Here is a 21,406-nt window from a genome sequence, read left to right on the forward strand (position 1 = left end):
ACACCTTCCCCAACCTTTCAGAACCCTGCCCTAGCCATCACGAGTGCCCCCTCTGAGCTCCCTGCCCTAGCCATCACGAGTGCCCCCTCTGAGCTCCCAGGGGAGTTCAGATAAATGTCAAATGCCATTTACCACATTGTTTTGAAAAACTATTTAGACTTCTGTCTCCTCCACTATACTACGAATTCCCTGAGGGAGGGGAATACTGTTGTACTATTTATGTTACCACTCCTAATTCCTAGCATAGTCCCTGGCCCATAGTAAATATTCTGCTGACTCATTAATAAAAATTGTCATACTTGCAATTTAGGGAAGACTACATGATCTATTGGGTCTCATCCAGATATAACTTATATGATCAGTCAAGGTTGAAAATAATTGTACCTAAAACTCTACAGGCAAAATATGCTTATTCTTTTCCTATCTGTAAGTCTTATAGTATAGGCATTCTGTAATGTACATGTCATGATAAGCTCTCATAGGCTGCCACTTCCAGCTTCAGTCTATTTTTTAGAATTCATAGGGATTAGTGTACATTATCCTCTCTTAAAGCAAATGGCACTTCAGCTTGACCAAGTTTAATGTCCATATAAAAATCAGAAATGCTACAAATTGAGGCATATAGAAATATTTCCCATCTCTCCTTCAGGCTCTGTCTGCCATCTGCATCCTACATCCCCACTGCTAACCTGCATCCAACCACTTTCAATCTAGAAACCTCATTCTCTGTGGAATACTTGAATCGGAACTAATTATAGCAATAACTAAAATGGTCCTATGAATGCATGCACTGCACAACAAGAATACTTTTACTGGATTACTTAGCCGTGGCATGCTGGGTCTGTTAATGTGCTCTGCCTGGCTTCACTGCAGACATACTTCAGAAATTGTAAGGCTGCAGTTAAAGTAATAGAAGGCCAAAGAAACCTGAAGAGATAAAGAATCAAATTCATCTCCTTGGGAATATGTTTTAAAACAATCTTCTAATGGGAATAAGGGACTTAAGAGGTTCATTTCAGAACAGATGTCAAACTGGAGCTGGGTCTGTTTTGTAGGTTTTGTTCACTAGTTGGCTTTCTGCTGCATCAGTTTTACTGGAGTTTAGAAAAGCAGCCTGAGACAGCACTCATAGCAAAAAGTTGTGCAGGGCCTTGTGATGCTCAGGCTCCCTTTCTGTGCAGCAACCCACTGAGAAGGAAGGGATGCACCAGGCCACTGGTTCTCTCTCACTCAGTTATAAACACATGGCTCTTGCTTCCTGAAAAGCAAATGGAACTAAAAAACTTAATTCGGCATGGTGTTGCCAAAGCATAAAAGCAATCAGCTTGGTCTTTAGCTAATTCCATCAAAATAGAAGGAAACATGAAAATAAACAGGCAACAATAGGACAATGTCTCAAGACAGAGGGCATATAGCATGGCAGTTAATACTTTGGACTATGAATCAAAAGGGAGCTGTGTTTAAAGCTTAGCTCTTTGGGAGCACCTGGGTGGCTCAGTTGGTTAAGTGTCTGACTCTTGGTTTCAGCTCAGGTCATGATCTCATGGGTCATGAGTTCTAGCCCTGCATCAGGCTCTGTGCTGACAGTGCAAAGCCTGCTTGGGATTCTCAATCTCTCTCTCTCTCTCTCTCTCTCTCTCTCTCTCTCTCTCTCTCTCTCAAAATAAATAAGCTTAAAAAAAATTTAACTTAGCTCATCCATTTACAGCCATATGACCCTCTCAGAGCCTTAGGGTCTCTGTCTATAAGAGAAGAATGAAGCTTTTAACCAAGCTTCAAAAAATTATATTCATCAATAAATTTAAATTGTCTTAGCCTCAGTAGTACAAGACAGCAGGTAGTATAAGAACAAGAGGGTGGATCTATTATGTCCTTCTTTATTGAATACTACAGAAGAAACTTTATATAATTGTTGGCAACTTGGCTCAATGATCAATGCAACAAACATCTAAATAGGTTGCCTAGATTCTATCCACCTCTTCCTCTGACTTATCACTTCACCTTCAACAAACCTTCAGTTAATCTAGTCTATGACAGTATTTTCTACCTTATACTGTAATTATAATATATTTAAAGGGATATTTCTAAACTGACAACATGTCTGTGATCTTCAAATACAAGATTCCATCATATATCAAATTACCACCAATGCTAAGCATGTAGAATGTTACAAAAAGCATTGCAACTATACAAGTTGAAGTCAGGAGCTCAAACCAAATTTAATTTTGATTTGATTTGAAAACATTCTAGTGTTATGGTTGCGTGGTTTTAGAAAAATACTCATGGTTGGTTCTGGTTTGAATAGGTTGACTGGGTTAAAACTAAAACATTTCTCCATTGGTTTGTGGTTAACCAATTAATTTATTGCTTCAGAAATTGAAGTTGGTTAGCCAGCCCCAGGTTTGGGTTCCCGGTTCAATTCAGTTCAAGTTCCTAGAAAATGTATACTCAGAAAACTGAATGATTCCTAAATTACCATGTGCTAAATATCCCAACTTCCTCAAAAACCACAAGTCTCCCACAAACCACAAACTCTCCTACTCTGGTAAGACAACAAATGTCCTAGCAAGAGGCTGCCCAGAATCCAACCCAAAGTAGAGCAGAAGGCAGGCAACACCTAGTCTGAGAGCAAAGAGGACCCCGACAGTTCGACTTACAGCAGAAGATAATCACTGTACTAAAACATGTGCCTTTCTTGGGCATTAGGAATCTTTATGTTGGCAACTCTCAACCATATCTGGACATAAATGTGTATCTCTTCTAGTTAGGAGGCATCTGTCAGGTAATCATTTACAAATAATTGTTGAATTTGTTTCAAATGGACATATTAATACATAGATGTGTGCATTCATATATATAATGACTATATGTTTACGCCTTAATGAATTATTCTTAGTCACATGCATTCTGATATGTGTTCTTTGTCCAGGAGGAAAATACATGGGGCTACAGGGGGTACATATCTGGGAATGATATGTACCTGCCTTTGGGCATAAACTGTATGTGGCAGCAAAAAAATGTGACAGCAGGTTCTTTGGATGGCATTCCCTTATTTCTGTTCATACCACGGGATAAACTTGATAATGAAGACATGAGAATGTGGACATCAGACTAAGGGTTGAGGTATAGCCATAGGCATCACAGGTCTTGGATTCCCTGAAGTATTACAATGGCTATGAGACCTATTAAAGCATTGCAATAGCTGAGGCCTATATTAAAGCCAATTTGCCCTGAGAGTAACTAGCTCTAACAATATCACAGATTCCTTGATAAGATCACTTGACCTTGGTTAGTGCCAATTTGCATGAGCTTGAGCAATTAAGTATCAAAACCAAAACCTTCTCAATATTCCAAATTTAAATTCTGGAATGTGCAGCGGAGAGGAAATTTAGAAATCTCCTAATCTAGTGGTTTCTAAATTTAGCTGGCCACCAGAATCAGTCGCAGAGGTTTATAGAAAAGATCTTTTAAATAAGAATGTCCAGTGCGGCAACCTGGAAATCTAGGACCTTAGGAAGCACTCAGGAAATTGTGATGATCAGTCAGCTTTGGACACTACTGATCTAGTCCATCCCCCTTTTTCCATTCAGAATAATGTAAGTGCAGACAACTCTTCAGTTGTAATAATCATAGTTAATATGTGTAAAGCGCCTGCTGTGAACCACTTTAACAAACCTCCCCTCCAATCTTTGTAACTACTCTTAAATCCATGCTGTGAGTAAACAACTTTCTACAATCTCCTCTCTCTAGATGTTCTGCACTGTTCTCATGCAGTTTATCTTTTCATATGCTTCTGATGGGCATTGTTAGGTGTCCATGTGGTGCTTCAGAAAGTCCTGCCATCTTAAGCAAAGAAGATAAAGTGACTGAATGGCATTTTTCATCAACAGCAGATTCTCAAGGATGTTTCCTAGGACCTTTAAGGCATACATTATACTTTTCTCAGGCTTGTGGCATGTCAAACCCCATAATGATCAGGGAGATTAATGAACTCTTAGCAAATTAATATGTTCATGATTCACATGAGTATAAATTACCCAGTGAAAACCCATGGTGCTTGATCACCAGGCACTTCCAGGACCAGGGCTCCAAGATTTCAACCTCTTCTTCCCACTTCCAACCATTTCCATGTTGGGCCAACATATGATTTAGATTGATGGGCCTACTCAGAACATTAAGATGCTTGGCTACATGACTAAGTTTTCATACACAAAATGGCTTCACTTTTATTAAAAATACCCACAATGAAACAAGTCTAACTTCAAGAAATTTTGTTGCCAGGGTGCCTGGGTGGCTCAGTTGGTTAAGCATCCAACCTTGGCTCAGGTCATGATCTCATGGTTCATGAATTTGAGCCCAGCATTGGGGTCTGTGCTTACAGCTCAGAGCCTGGAGCCTGCTTCAGATTCTGTCCCTCCCCTGCTTGCATGCTCGCTCTCTCTCTCTCTGTCTCTCTCTCTCTCAAAAATAAACATTAAAAAAATAAAAAGAAATAAAGAGAAATTTTGTTACTGATGTTTCTACTATTACTCGCTTCCAGAATTTCTAGCAACAAACACTTTGACTTTAATCAAAATCCACATTAAAAAAAAATCCACACAAATGCTTTACTTTTCAAATGATTGTCTGGCATCCTGGTAGAGAATTTACCTGTTAAGCATAGTCTGCCAAAAGGGTGAAATGAAATAAGACAGCATCTGACAATATCCCTGGCAACACTACCACCATTTTGTGCCACAGGCCCTCAGTTCGCTTACATCATTTCTGAACTCTAATCAAAGCCTCCCAAAGGAAAGTTTTGGAAGCCTGAAAACATATCTAATCCCCTTTGAAATAGTTATTTTGGGGGGCTCCTGGGTGGCTCAGTTAGTAGAACATCCAACTTCAGCTCAGGCCATGATCTCACGGTTCATGGGTTCAAGCCCCACGTTGAGCTCACTACTGTCAGCATGGAGCCTGCTTCAGATCCTCTGTCCCCTTCTCTCTCTCTCTCTCTCTCAGTCTCTCTCTCTCTCCGCCCCTCCCCCACTCATGCTCTCTCAAAAATAAAAATGAATATTTAAAAAAATAATAATTAAAAAAATAGTTATTCTTAAGGGGGTGCCTGGCTGGCTCAGTGGAAAGAGCATGTGACTCTTGATCTTGGAGTCATGATTTTGGGCCCCCTATTGGGTGCAGAGATTACTTAAGTAAAAATAAAACTTAAAAAGAAATAAGAAAATTATTTTTCTAAATTGCAGAAAATTGAATGGATCATATCACAAATGAGCTATAAAAGTTAGTGCCTCCATAATAAATGCCAGCTACACTTCTTGTGATTATTTCATCTCGTTTAGCCAACTGTGTAAATGATGTTACCTAAACTAACAGATGAAACAGGAAGAAGGTATAATAGAGTCTTCTATAAGCTAAAACTTCAAGAGTTGGGGCGCCTGGGTGGCGCAGTCGGTTAAGCGTCCGACTTCAGTCAGGTCACGATCTCGAGGTCCGTGAGTTCGAGCCCCACATCGGGCTCTGGGCTGATGGCTCAGAGCCTGGAGCCTGTTTCCGATGCTGTGTCTCCCTCTCTCTCTGCCCCTCCCCCGTTCATGCTCTGTATCTCTCTGTCCCAAAAATAAATAAACATTGAAAAAAAAAAAAAATTTAAAACTTCAAGAGTCGTATTTACAGACACATGGGCATTTGGGGAACTCCAAAATCACTGGGTCTCAGCTCATTTTACAGTTTTCCAAATCCATTCACGGACATTATCATGCATGTTCCTCACAGCAATTTCCAAAGGAAGCAGTCATGCAGCAGTGAAAGAAGTGTGCTCTGAAGCAGGAAGCTTGAGTTTGAGTCCAGGTTCTCAACTTAACTAGAGGTCTGATAGTTATTTATCAATGCCATTACCTGTGAAATGTGTGTGCTGATAGCTACTTTCACTTGCTGAACAGATAAGTGAAATGAATACATAAAGATATCTAGCTCTGTTTCCAACTTCTAACTTCTTTCCATGCAAATCCCAACGGGTATTCTTTTTTATTTATTTAGAGAGAGAGAGCACAAGCGGGGTGGGGGGGGGGGTGCAGAGAGAGAGGAGGAGGGAGAATCCCAAGCAGGCTCCATGCTGCCAGCACAGAGCCCAACCTGGGGCTCAAACTCATGAACTTTTAGATCATGACCTGAGCTGATACCAAGAGTCCAATGCTTAACCGACCGAGCCACCCAGGAGCCCTCCAATGAGTATTTTTTTTATCGTGACAAAATGGTTCCAAAATATAACAAGTCTCCAGGAAGAGCCAATAAAAAGTATTAAAGAAGAATAATGGAAGACTACCATGGTGGTACATGAATTACATTAATGGACTCAATTCCTCAATCCCTCTCTGCATCCACCTTTTTTGCAGTGTGACTCAGCAGTTCCTTCTAGGAAAAATGGAATGTGTTTCCCTGCACCTCAAGTCTAAGTTCAGTCCTGTGAATTGTTTTGGCCAATGAGATGTTAGCAAACTTGCTGCAAGCAGAGATTTATAAAAGTGCTTTTGCATTTGCTTCCTGTCTGCCCTCTGCACCTCACCATGGAACATGTCTGGGCTAGCTGGCTGGTGGTTAAAAGATATGTAGCCCAATTGCTTGCACTTCCTTAGACCATGAGCCAGCAGACCACCAGACTTAAGAATGAGCTAACTAAAGCCAGAAAAACTTCCCAGCTTAGCCCAGCCTAAATTACAAGCTGCAAATGCAAGAGCTAAATAAACATTTATTGTTTTAAGCTGTATTTTCTCAGTGGGGTTTTTATAAGAAAATTAAGCCCTATAGAAAAAATATTTGAGTGACTATTTTCTCAATTCTCCCAAATGGTACATAGTTAATTCATTACATATAATAAATGTCTTAGGGTATTAAGGCTTAATTATCTTCTGGAACCCTGCTAAGAAGGGATGTTTTATGCCATTGCACTTTGGATGGTTGTCATATAGCATAATTGTAACAACAGATAACTAATACAACCATATATGCTTTATAAAGTCATCATTCTTAAAATAATGTGTCACCAAAATGACAGAGTAATGGACCAAAATTAAATATCAAAAAGTCTGAAATCTATAAAAAATACAAAATAAAAGTGACATTTTAAGAAAGAAATGGAGCATTCATTGTGACAAGTGGCTACAATATGCAGAACAAAAACTCCTTGACATCTTGCCTTCAAATACACTCCATATTGTTAAAAAGAGTATTTGTTTGAAGAAAAAGCTGTATTATAAAAAAAAAATAGGTAATAGTTCATATCATCTTCTACTGATAAAGGCCTTTTTAAGCATGATTACCAGTAAAGGAAACAATAATAAAATGATTGATAGATCTATGTGAAACTTTTAAACATCACTGTATGTTTAAAAATCAAAAATATTAACTCTGACACAAAATTTTCATATTTCAACAAATAGTTAAAAGGAAAACAAGAATTAAATTTGGTAATAGCTATTACTTATATATGTGTTTTCATAGCAAAAACATATTGAGCTTCTTCTATATGCCAGAACTGTGTATTTGGAGCTTAAGTAGAAAGCAGGGGGGGGGGGGGAAGAAGGAAAGAAAGCAGAAAGAAGCACAACCCCTATTCACACAGCACTTAAACTTTAGTGAAGAAGCCAGAATAGAAGCCAGTAAATAAGTACAGGAGAGCATTCCAGTAAGAGGAAACTGCATGTGCAAAGGCCCTGTGGTGGGAGGGAATTTAGTGCATTTGAGAAACTGAAATAAGGTCAAAGCAGCAAGAACACAGCAAACAAATGAGAGACTGGCTCAAAAAGAACTAAAGAGGAAAACAGGGGCCAGAAGTTGCAAAGCCTTATAACGCCTCAGGAAGACATTTGATGTTTACCCTAAGAAAGTTACTTAAAGTGAATGGTTTTAATTGGGTGGGTGACATGATCATATTTGTGTTTTGACTTTCTGACTATAGACAAGATAATTTATTCAAACATGTGAAGTTAGTGAGTTACTGTATTAACACAGGCAAGAAGCTCTAGGAATTTGGCCCAGAGGGATGGTAATGAAGATACTGACAAGTGAATGGATTCAAAGATACTTTAATGATTAAACACACACACACACACACACACACACACACACACACACACACACATAAGCTTGGTGACGGGAAGGATTAAGGGAGTGACGGAAAGATAATATTCTATTATGCCAAAATGTGACAATGGCATTCACTAGGCAAGTTAAAATCAGTAGAAAACCAGGTGGGGAAGAGATGGATCATGAGCTTTATCTTAAATATTAAAAATATTAAGGCTGAATTGTCTCTGACACATTCATGTAGAAGTGAAGTAAGTGGTTCAGTATAGAGTAGAGGTAGGAGCTAGAGAAAGAAATTTGGATCTCATCAGCATTTAGCGGATAGCTGAAGCTACAAACATGGATATTTGAAGCTGTGGGAAAGCTCTCAAAGCAGAGACCGAAGATAAGTATCCCTAAGACTTAGCCTTTAGAAGTTCCCAAGATTGACGGCCAGCTGGAGAAGAACAAAGACTTGCGAAAGAATGAGGCTAGCATGAAAGGAGAAAAGCCCAGGGTGGGGAGGAGTAAAATCACCAAGGCCAACAGAAGAGAAAACTTCAAGAAGTAGTGGTCACCAGGGGCGCCTAGGTGGCGCAGTCGGTTAAGCGTCCGACTTCAGCCAGGTCACGATCTCGCGGTCTGTGAGTTCGAGCCCCGCGTCAGGCTCTGGGCTGATGGCTCAGAGCCTGGAGCCTGTTTCCGATTCTATGTCTCCCTCTCTCTCTGCCCCTCCCCCGTTCATGCTCTGTCTCTCTCTGTCCCAAAAATAAATAAACATTGAAAAAAATAAAAAAAAAAAAAAAAAAAAAGAAGTAGTGGTCACCAATGTCCAACTCAGTGGAAAGGCCAAGTCAGACAAGGACCTGACAAGGTGGTATCCTGAGCAAGAGCTGCCAAAATGCATTCAGAGGTGGGAAAATGAAGACATCAAGGACAGTCCTCCCCGCGAACCCACGGGGGATACCTTCCAAGACCAAGACATCAAGGACAGTCCTCCCCGCGAACCCACGGGGGATACCTTCCAAGACCCCTCGTGGATGCTTAAAACCAAGAAGAGTACCAAAATTTATATATCCTATGGCTTTTTCTATACATACCTATAATGAAGTTTAATTATAAATTCGGCACAGTAAAAGATTAACAACGATAATAATAAAATAGAACAATTATACCAATATACTGTAATAAAAGTTCTGTGAATGTGATCCCTCTGTTTCTCTCAAAATATTACACTGTAGGGGCACCTGGGTGGCTCAGTCGGTTAAGCGCCCCACTTCGCTCAGGTCGTGATCTCACGGTTCATGGGTTCCAGCCCTGAGTCTCTGTGCTGACAGCTCAGAGCCTGGAACATGCTTTGGATTCCGTCTCCCTCTCTCTCTGCCCCTCCCCCGCTCGCTCGCGCGGTCGCTCTCTCTCCCTCTCTCTCTCAAAAATAAATAAACATTTTTTTTTAAAAAAATGTAAATACTGTCATCTTTACAAAGTATCTTAAAAAAGATATTACCCTGTACTCACCCTTCTTGTGACGTTGTGAGATGTGAAACTGCCTACGTAATGGGATGAAGAGAGATGAGTGACGCAGGCGCTGTGACGTAGCTAGTCTACTATTCACCTTCTGATGATTCGTCAGGATCATCTGCTTCCTCCCCGCGGTTTGCCGTGGGGAAAATGAAATCACAGATAGCGAAACTGCGGATAAGAGGGGAACTACTATATAGGCAACTCTTGTCAGAAAATAGGTTGCAGAACAGAAGGATTATCGAGGGATGTGATTAATCTTTCCCTGCTTTCTTCCTTTTTGAATTTGCCATATGTTTTGTTATTAACAAAATTTTAAGTTTATTTTTTATTTACACCCAACGTGGGCCTCAAACTCACAGTCTGGAGATCAGGAGTCACATGCTCTTTCACCTGAGCCTCCGGCGCCCCCTACAAAATGTTAAAGGTTATTAATATCGTCAAATTCAGTACTCCAAAATTTTGTAAGTATAAAATGGATAATAGTTTAAAATATATGGGCGATTTACATACTAAGTGGTATATATTAGTCCTCATCATTAAGGTTTGTAAGAAATAGAAGTAAAAAGTAAATGTAATTTAAAAATCAAAATAAAAGTAAGTAATATATGGAAAGTTCTTACTTCCCTGGCTGACACAAATAGACATTTTCTTCCCTTTTCTCTTTTATATGAATAATACTACAGTCTAAGACAATTGAAAGATTTTGTGCAATTGAAACTGAGCATTCTGCTTTATCAATGTTAATCTTAATTGGACAAATTCTACTTATTTCATCTCTTTCTTATTCTGTTAGTACATATATACTTCCATTATAATTAAATTGATATAGATTTAATAAGCAAACAAATATTTAACAAAAATACCATCCAGTATTTTTGGTTGTGGTGTTTTTTAAAAAAGATAGGGCACAATTTATGCATATACACATATTAGAAGTAAAGAAATGGGTACACAAACATGTTTAACTTGTTTAAGATCAAAATTATTTGATTAGGGGCGCCGGGGTGGCTCAGTGGGTTGAGTGTCAGACTCTGGATTTCAGCTCAGGTCTTGATCTCGCGGTTGGTGAGTTCGAGCCCCACAAGGGGCGGGCTCTGCACTGACAGTGTGGCTCCTGCTTGAGATTCTCTCTCTCTCTCTCTCTCTCTCTCTCTCTCTCTCTCTCCCTCCCTCCCTCTTTCTGCCCCTCCCCTACTCATGCTCTATCTATCTCAAAATAAGTAAAAACTCTTTTTAAAAAAAGAATATTTGATTAAATGAAGCAGTGAATAAATTTTTTTCTTGCAAAAATTTTGCCTGAGCCTGAAAAGGAATAGGAATCAGCACCTGGCATTATGAATGCATTTTATCAGGTGCCATAGGCACATAAAAATTGGTTATTCCTGCTTTACTCTTATGTTGGACATAAACCAACACCACTCTGCAGCAAGTTCCCTTACAGAAGGAACTCTGTCTAATCTCTTACAAAATGTCCTAAATAAGAAAATAAAATAAGTAGAATTAAAGCTGTACTATACCAGGGCACATTTATATTTCTGACAACTATGGATTATTCAGTAATACCCCTCAGTGCACCAGTAAGCAGGGAGCATGGAAAGCTAATAAAAGTAATGAAGTCTTTGTAATACATGAACTCACTGCTATTAAATCTCTTCTGAGAAATGGGATGAGCCTGCCAAGTTTGTTGGGAGGACAGTTGAATTTGTAAGCTGGTGAAGTGAATATAAGTTGTGCCACGTGGCAACAGGGGCTGAGAGATAATGGGTGTTAATCCTCAGAAACTGAATGCTTTCTCTAGCCTTCAAATTTATTGAGAAGTGATCATGACACAAAGCTGGATTTGTCATATCTGTGTACTTGTCAGCAAAGTCCAGAGATGAAATCGCAGTTTCCCAGTATACAAAGCTTGGGTGTATCAGAGTTGCTACCAGTATTGAGCCACACAATGTAAACTTAACATTCTTCGTCCAATGACTGATATCATTTGCCATCCCTGTTTAAGGCCTGTTGAAGTGCCTTAGTTGTCCAGAGCTCCCTGGAGCCATGAGGATATTCAGGTCTACAGAAAGTGCTGGTCAAGTGGTGTATTGGTCAAAGACCAACCAGGAAACAGCACACTGTAATTTAGGAAAGCTTAATATACAAAGGTGTGGGCAGGGTACACGAAAACCACAAAAATAGTACAGTACATACCCTGAGGTAGTATTAGTGGGGAGCATTTACCACTCCTGGAACAGAAGTGTCAAGAGAAGGAAGAGGTTACTGGAATCTAGAGACAGAAAGGGCTATGCAGAAAACGTCACCTTACAGAAGCTGTGACTTTCAGAAGAGGGACACAGCCAGTCTGAAGCCATCCTGCAGGGTGGGGGATAGGCCAGTAATACCCCAGCCTTCTCTTCCCTCTACTCTCCAGCAGGTGCCGCCCATTGACTGAACCCAACCAACAGCCCAGGGCAGAGAGCCCTCTGAAGCTGTCTCTCCGGCATGGTGCAAGGTGGAGTAGCAGGTAGGGTAACCTGAAGGGGCAAATGGAAGGTACCCAACGTAAGTGGAAAGACAGTGTTATTGTCTTAAGTAAACTCTAGCTTTGCCTAAGCTTTATTTTATCGGTAGTTCCCTAGATGATATTATTTGCTTGGTTTCCTCTCCAGCAGGAAGAGTTTTAACCTAAGAGTGGGTGAAGGACATTAATCCCCCATAGTCAATTTCCTTAAGCATTTTCAGGTAACATTATCTCCTGCTTCCCCATAAAAATCAAGAAGGCTCACCTGAATCCCCAGGAGAATATTTATTTTCATTTTACAAAGAATGCCTGGTGTTGAGTCGTGGCTTTTTTTAAAAAAAGAGAATAATTAAAGCTCTCAGTTTTTCCTTTTACAAATCAGGTGAGCAATGTACTTACTCTGAACAATGACAGTTTTTTGGCTGCTTGTGAACCCTGGAAATATTGATCAGTTAAAAATATTCGGACGCTTGCATCTCCTGAATTTGCTTACTGCAGCCCTTCTTCCTGGTCGGTCAGGAGAACACCAGCAATTTTGTTCTCATGATAAATTATCCTCCCTGGTAGGTCACTCTTTTTTACCTAAAGTCACAATTTGCTCCTTCCTCTAGGTCACAACCTGATTTTTCAGGGTGACAGATTTATTGCTTGCTTTGTGCTCCAAAAAACAAATAGCCAACATTGCTCAAAATACAGCACTGTCACAATAACTTTGGCTATTTCCCAATGGGAATAAGACCTGGCATTTATATTCCTGTTTGGATTTGGTAGAGAGAGAAAGAGCATTTCCACATTTCTCCAGATCTGGGCTGGAGATTGGTAGTTAGGTTCAAGCCACGCTGCCAGTGTAAGCAAGTGTTTGTTGGCGTAGTCTTGGAGGTTCTCTTCTTCTTTTGAGGAAGCCCAAAAAGCAGAGCAAACAGCTACTTCTGACCTCCAAAGTAAGCCTTTTCACTGATGGCACATTTACCCCTGCCATCATAAAAGCCCAAGTCACCCATAAAATGTCCCTCAAACCTGAGAAGGAAGCTGTGATGTTAGGTAAGGTCATGTCGAAGACCTCTCATGGTGGAATGTGGATTAAAGTGATGAACCACATTTCCAGGACTGTTCATAAAAAAGAAAAGGAAAGGGAAGGGGAGGGGAGGGGAGGGGAGGGGAGGGGAGGGGAAAGAAAGAAAGAAAGAAAGAAAGAAAGAAAGAAAGAAAGAAAGAAAGAAAGAAAGAAAGAAACCCACACTCAAGTCTTCCATGGTTCCTTCCCCAGCCTGCCATCTGGATATGCTGCAAATCTCCAACCCTGCATCAAACCCACATTGCACATATGTAAATGCTGTGTGACCTTGCAAACGTTATTAAACAGCTCTGTGCCTCTGTTTCCTCATCTGTTAGAGAAAATTATAGAACATACTTTATAGGGCTGTTGAGGGAATTAAATAAGCTACTGCTTATAAATCATGTAAAACAATGCCTTCCTATGCAGGAATTAGATAATGTTTATAAATTTAGTCTGGTGAAAATAAAGTGGTATCTTCTTTGTGGTTTCCATTTCCTAAAATGACTGCTCACATCTTTTGCCATTTTTTTCTACTCTGGTTGTTAATCTTTCTCTTATTCATTCACTGAAATTCTCTATTCTGGGCTAAGCATTTGCTATTTGTGTGTTGCAAGTATGGCTATTCTTATTCATTCACTTTTAAGGATGTGGAGGAATGGTTGGCAGACCAGCTGAGGGTTTATTTGGGAAAAGACACTTGAATTGGCTTTTAGCTGGGGGCAAGGGCGAGAGGGAATACCCAGGGCAGTAGACTCCCCAGAAGGATAGACTGAGGATTGGGACTGAGCCTCAGGTGGGTCTCCTGTTCCTGTAGCCACCCTGCACAGCCCCTTCCCCCAAAGGCTCTATGGCAGCCACAGGAGCGAGGAGGCTGGGAGCAACCACAGTGGCTGCTCAGTTGGACAGGACATCAGATGACTCGGAAACCAGCTTCCCATCACGTGTCTCAGCCTTCTTCACAACCACAACCCTGGAGGAGCTGACTCGGCTGAAGGTACTGGAGCCCCGCCGCAGCAGAAGCAGGACTGGAAGGAGCTCAGGCTGTAGCTGTGGCCAGGGTTCCTGAGCCCCCCCAAAGGGCGGAGCTCAGCCCACCGGAGCAGCCACCTTGGTATGGTTACTCATGTTGTGCATTCCAGACTCCAGCTGTATCTCCCCGCCCTCCAGCAGCTTGCAGGTGGTGGCGATCTCCATGTCCAGGGCCAGCTTAATGTTCCCAAGCTCCAGGCCCTCACACATCTGTCCTGCCATGTTCCACTGGGCTCGCTGCAGTGCAGCCTCCACTTGGCGTCGGCGTCCTTCATGACCAGCTTCCCACACTGCTCGGTATCAGCAAGGGCAGCCTCCAGGGAAGCCCCCTGGCCTTTGAGGCTGTCGATCTCAGCCTGGAGTCGGCCGTTGTTCCGGTTCATCTCACAAATCGTCTTTATGCAACTGAGGTCATCCCTGTGCTTCTCAGCCAGTGCCAGCACCTCTCATACTTCTGGTACAAGGTCTCAGCCTCGGCCGGATACAGTTAGCAATCTCCTTGTACTGGACCTTGACCTTGGTGATGATGCCATCGGTCCAGGAGGCTGCTGCTGTCCACGGAGTGGAACGCAGAGGTGTCAGAGATCTGTGGCTGCTCTCGGCTCTCCGCTTCACAGGCCGGCCAGCAGCTCCAGGAGGGACTCCAGCTCTGCCTCATCCATGGAAGCTTCACCCACAGCCTTCTTGACTCGGAAGATGCATCTTCCCATCTCTGTGTGCTCTGTATCTCTTCCTCCTACTTATTCTTGAAGTCCTCCGCCAGCCCCTCCTGTTTGATGGGCTCCACCGCAGGTTCCAGCTTCTCCTGGGCCAGTGTGTCCAGCTGGCACCGGAAGCTGTTGATGTAGCTCTCCAATATGTTATCCGTGTTGCTCCGAGCCGCCTTCCGCTGCTGCAGGAGGCTCCAGTTGGTCTCCGGAATCTCATTCTGCTGCTCCACGTCGCATACCTTGTTGATAAAGGAGGCAGACTTGCTGCTGAGGGTCTTGAGCTGCTCCTTCTCCTGGATGCACACCCTTGGATGTTGGGGTCCACCTCCATCTTAAGAGGGCTCAACAGGCTTTGGTGCCCTGAGACAGCTACGGTGCCCCCTGGACCCTCTCGCCTGCGTAGCCCCCGACCACATTCATGCCGGTGCTCAAGCCACCTCTGAAGCTGCTGCTGCTGCCCACCTGGGGGGCTGGGGAGCTGATATGGGAGCCAGGTGTGCCAGAGCATGAGCTGCTGCTGAAGGCCCAGGGGCCAGAGGTAGACACCTTATAGGACCTCTGGGTCACCCTGATGGACACAGTAGAGGCTGGAGAGGAGGCAAGTAGGCTGAGCCAGAGATTCCAGAGGGAGCCAAGGATGACTTCTAGGTGGGGCGCTCACTCTCATTATGATATGCACAGTATAGATTTTAATCAGGAAAATAAGAATTTTCAAAAAAGGCATTGAAAGGCAATGCCCTAATAATTGGAATAAAATATTCCAAACAGGCTGACTGCCAGCCTTCATTAGACATTGCTTTTTACCAAATCAAACTGGCTTAAATGTTACATCAAATTGTTAAATCAGAGTAAATTTATAAAATAATCATCAATAATAACACATTCGGGGATGCACAGAATAATAAACACAATTCCTGCCTTTATCAGATTTAACATCTAGCTACGATGAAAGAATAAGCACATTAAAAATATTTTAAATTATAAGGACGTATAAATTTTAGGTAGTACACACCACTGTACATCTCGTTATAATTCATTCCTGTATTTAAGAAACTCGTTTCATAAGTCACACCAACAAAGACAACAAAATGGTGAAAACTCATTTCCTTTCCTGTTGACAGGAATCCTTGAAAAGTCACAGTTTCTAGTGTCCAAACCATGAAAGAACAGATTTTTGTTATTGGAATTAGTCCATGGATAGGAATATTGTCATAGATTCAGTGTCCAAGAGGATGATCGGGCTGCAGCTAAGTCCTTGTTCTCTTTCTCTTATCTTTACCATCTCTCATTTGTGTAGTATGGTTGCTAACACATCACGCATATGGGGAAACTCCTAACCTTTAAAAAGTCTCGTTATCTTATTTCTGTAAACATTCTTAAGTTTTTCAAAGCTCTTTCTATATAGGTCTTGAGTGATAAATGCATGTTGGTTTCAATTATTTTTATTCTTAAGCATTTTGTGATCCAAATATGGCCTCTGTGGACTCAAAATATTTTTTTAATTTTTTTTAATGTTTATTTGTTTTTCACAGAGAGAGAGAGAGAGAGAGACAGAGCATGAGCAGGGGAGGGGCAGAGAGAGAGGGAGACACAGAATCCAAAGCAGGCTCCAGGCTCTGAGCTGTCAGCACAGAGCCCAACATGGGGCCCAAACTCACGAACTGCAAGATCATGGCCTGAGCTAATGTCAGATTCTTAACTGATCGAGCCACCCAGGAGCCCCTTAAATTTCTTTTTTTTTTTTTAATTGTTTTTGACATTTACTTATTTTTGAGAGACAGAGAGAGACAGTGCATGAGCAGGGGGAGGGGCAGAGAGAGAGGGAGACACAGAATCCAAAGCAGGCTCCAGGCTCTGAGCTGTCAGCACAGAGTTCGCGGGGCTCGAACTCACAGACCGCGAGATCATGACCTGAGCCGAAGTCGGACGCTCAACCGACTGAGCCACCCGGGCACCCCTGGACTCAAAACATTTAAAGTCTCAGGTGTTTGTTTCAAATCAGTCCAGCTTCGGTCCTTAGTTCAGTATTGGTTATCAGAGAACAAGAAATATGTTAAAACACAGTTTTCTCTGGACAGAGAAAGAGGAAGAATGCCAAGCAGGATCCACGCTGTCTTCACAAAGCCCGATGCGGGGCTTGAACTCATGAACTGTGAGATCATGACCTGAACTGAAGAGTTGGATGCTTAACCAAGTAAGCCACCAGGCACCCCATTTTTTAAGGTGTTGTTTTTGTTTTTGTTTTTGTTTTTGTTTTTTGAGAAAAAGAGAGAGAGAAGGGAGGGGTAGAGGGAGAGGGAGAAACTGAAGCAGGCTCCATGCTTAGTGCAGAGCCAAACACGGGACTCGATCTCCCTACCCTGAGATCATGACCTGAGCTGAAATCAAGATTCGAATGGATAACCAACTGAGCCACCCAGGCACCCCAAAAATATTATATTTTAATTGTAAAAATTTATTCCTGAATTCTTATGACTGTCACAAGCCAAAAGACCAGTTGGCAGAACAAGTATTTAAATTCTGATGTATTGTTTCAATTCAATAAATGTTTGTAGTAATGGTAAGAATAGTTCATAGAAAATGAACATCTGTGTGCCAGGCCCTGAGCAAAGCTCTATCAGAACTAGGGCTTATCTACTCAAGTCAATATATGTTTCTTGTGGTCGTGGTATGTGCAAAGCACTGTCCTAGGCGTTTTGGAGTCTATACTACAAATGCCTGCTCTGGTAGCTCAAAGACTGGAGAGAGCCTATCTCTAAAGGAATCTGGAAAGGTTTCCGAGCCGATGTTAGCACATTATGGCTTGAAAACCGAGGAAGCCTCCCCCGCTTCTTCCCGCCCCACACAAGCCACAGGGGCTGGGCCACGGGCCTTAGCAGAGGCACTGCTGCAGCAGGACGCTGCCCACACAACTCCATCCCCACCCCTGCACAGGAGCTCCAATCCCCATCGCCCTGTGCGTGTGCTCTTTTTGACTCTGATTTTGTGTTTCAATCCTGCTTGGTGGTGGTGTCACCTGCTCATGATTTGGTTTGTGGCCACGGCCCATTCTCACCTCGGCCTGTCACATACCCCCTGGGAAGATCTGTTAGGACTCAACAGATCACCATGTCCATATAGCTCCTTAAGCTTTTCAAAGTATCATCTCAGATAAGGAAATGTGTGGAGATTTAAAGGTGATTAACTATATCACTATGTAGTAAAGAATATAGATAGCAAAAAATACTGGATTGTATTAAGCAGGAGTTACAAACCTGCAAGGCATCTGGGGGAAATAGCTTGGGCACGTAATGACATCCCTGACTTCAACCCACCGGTATTTTTTCAATTTACATTTTGTAAGATGATCTATAATGACATGCCATCGAAACATAAATACTTCCACAGGAATCAGCAGAATTTTCCAAGGTCCCATCCAAACCACTCTGTACACATTCATAATCCGAATAACAGAATTCCTTTCCCTCTGTCAGTCACTGTGTTTGTTTTCTTTTCGTGGCCATCAGAAGCTACCAGTGAGATAACTCATAAAATATCATGCACAGAGAGCTAATTGGAATGGACTTTGCTACTCTTTGGCTGGTTTCAAGAAGCTGACCTCGAGCAAGAAATTTCAGAAGATGGGGAGTGAATGCATGAGCAATGTGTTAGAATTCACTAATTCTGTTCACAATTCTCTTCCAGGAATGATCGACTCAGAGGAAAATAAAACCACAGCTGAGCCTTAATGGTGGGCACTGAGTGGAATGTAATAAAAATACTCTCTTTTTAATATTCATTTATTTTTGAGGGAGAACGCACACAAGCAAGGGAGGAGCATAGAGAGGAGGGGGCAGAGGATCTGAAGTGGGCTACATGCTGACAGCAGAGAGCCCGAAGCAGAGCTCAAACTCACAAACTGACAAACCTGAGCCTATAACAGACACTTAACTGCTTAACCAACTCAGCCACCCAAGCACCCCTTTCCTCATCATTACTTCAGGAGACCATGGAGTTTAATGGAGAGATCAGTGAATTTAAGGCAGAAAGATGGAGATCTAATCTGCCAAAAAGTAAACATTAGTCCTTGCCTAAGATCCTTCAGTTTCTCCTGCTGTAACAGGGTGGGGAGTAATTTTCTCTAAGATTCCCCAGAGTTTTAACATTGTCTCACTAGATTGCTCTCCATTCTAGGCAAGCTGGTTTTCCTAGACTATCCATTAAGTATCCAATATACAAAGGAAGAGATTCTTGAAAGTGGCAGAAGTTAGATTTCAGGTCAAAATTGTTGCTCAAGGTTAGAGTCTTGAGGCGCCTGGGTGGCTCAGTCAGTTAAGTGTCCAACTCCTGATTTCAGCTCAGGTCATGATCCCGCTGTTCGTGAGATCTAGCCCCATGTGGGGTTCTGTGCTGACAGAGTGGAACCTGCTCAGGATTCTCTCTCTCCCTGTCTTTCTGCCCCTCCCCTGCTCGTGCACGCTGTCTCTCTCACTATCAAAATAAATAAATAAACATTTTTTTTTAAAGATTAGAGTCTCTCTCTGTGAACTAAGATAAAGCAAGCACCACCTCTCAATTTGACAGAGACAAACTGACTCTCTCTGTGATAAACTCAAATCAAATGCCTAAAAATTTTTAAAGTTACATATAAAGCTTTTTGGCCAATCCTGTTCCTGTATTGGGGCGCCTAGCTGGCTCAGTTGGTAGAGCATGCGACTCTTGATGTCGGAGTTGTAAGTTCAAGACCCATGACGGTATGGACATTACTTAAATTTTTTTTTAATCTTTAAAAAAAGAACCTGTTACTGCATTATTGTCATTCAAATACTTAAAAGTAAACTGTGTTGATAAGGTGCCAGATAAAGATGCCTCCTGTAAGACAACCTGTGCCTCTCCTTCCCATTTATTCTCAGCTTTCTTTTCCAGGAGGGGCCCTCCCCAGCCACCCTGTCCTAAAACATACCCCCAGAGGCTTTCTGTTCACCCTTTACTTTTTTCTTGAGTACTTATCATCATCTAACATAAGATATATTTTATTTACTTGACTTATTCTCTCTCCATGAAAGCAGAGAATTTTGTCTATTTTATTCACTGCTAAATTTGTAACATCTAGAACAGTACCTAGCACATAGGAAGCACTCAACGTTTTTTTGTTGAATGCATAAGTAAATATTATTTACCATTATGATATAACAATTGCCACTTTTAAAAGAGTGGTGTATATCGGGTATATAACCGGAATAAATGTAGGCCTGCATTCAGGATGTTTTCCAGCTCCAGATTACAAGAAAGGTACACCTTTGGTAGGTACACCCTACCAAAAATAACTACATAAATGAACATTCCACATTGGCAATAATGACACAGTCTGAAGTCTGACATAAATCAAGGGATTTAACTTCAGGATGACAAGAGAATCAGAGAAACACATTATTCTCAAGTGTCTTCAGTCTGGGTTTGGGTGACACACAGAGTAAGCAAAGGTATCCTAAAGGCTTTTTTGCTGGAGTAACAGCCAGACTTGTCTCGCTTTTGCTTTATAAGCGCAAATTATAATGAGTAGCTCTATGATAAAATATAATTCTGGTTCTCACCCACATTCCAGAAGAAGAAACTCCAGAATCTCTCTTTGGGCTTCTCCTAAATTATTCCCGAATTCTAGGGGCTGATGCAGTGTGAAGGGGGGGGTGGGTAGTCAGTAAGATGCCCACTCCAGAGAAGGAAAGGCCATTCCGATGTCTTGCCCACCTGTCCGCCTCTCAGTTCTCAGTTCCGTGTGCCTCATGCTTAGTCTACCCCAGGCACCAGGCAGCTCTACAGCATTGTAGTAAGATCTGCTCTGTGACTCACCTGCAAAATCACTGTCTTGTTTTCCCTCCCAAAGCCCAGAACTGTCTTTTCAATACTGACATACAGGATCTTTTTCCCTCTTCTTCCCTTGCTCAGAAACCATTCACTATCCTGCTACACACTTCCTCTCCTCAACCCCTAAATTCCTTAACACACACACACACACACACACACACACACGCACAATTTATTTCACAAGACTCCTTCATTCCTATATCCCAAAATCTAAGTACTTTTTGCTTGGCAATTGCACTAAATTGGCTCTCATGTAGCTAGTTCCACTTACCTGTTTACTCTTTGGAAGTAATACTTTCTTGTCTTGTTATCAATTTATCACCTCCAATGCCACCCCCATTTCTAGGCTTGTCCATTTGGTTGGCAGAATTCAATGCCTTGCAGTAGTGGGACCTGAGGACCCCATTTCCTTGCTGGCCATCACTCACTCTCAGCTGTAGAGGCTGCCCATATGCCTTACTGTGTAGCCCTGTACATTTTCAAACCAGCAAGAGTGCATCAAATCTTTCTCAGATTTCCTATAGTTGGTAAGTGGCAATCAGCCATGTTGCCTAAGCCAAAAATTTGGTGATCTTTCTTGACTCTGTCTATTCAATTCTACCTCCATATGTATAAAATTTATCCACTTAGCCTCATCCCAACTGTTTTGATTCTAGTCCAAGCTGCCATTGTCTGCCACCT

At 41.9% G+C, this 21,406-nt stretch overlaps 1 pseudogene; it reads right to left on the bottom strand.

The window, feature by feature from the left end:
* Window positions 1-14,036: 14,036 nt before the first annotated feature.
* On the bottom strand, window positions 14,037-20,645 carry LOC115504839 (annotated as a pseudogene).
* Window positions 20,646-21,406: the final 761 nt, after the last annotated feature.

Source organism: Lynx canadensis, chromosome F1 (genome assembly GCF_007474595.2).
Source record: "Lynx canadensis isolate LIC74 chromosome F1, mLynCan4.pri.v2, whole genome shotgun sequence".
In the NCBI taxonomy this organism is placed as follows: Eukaryota; Metazoa; Chordata; class Mammalia; order Carnivora; family Felidae; genus Lynx; species Lynx canadensis.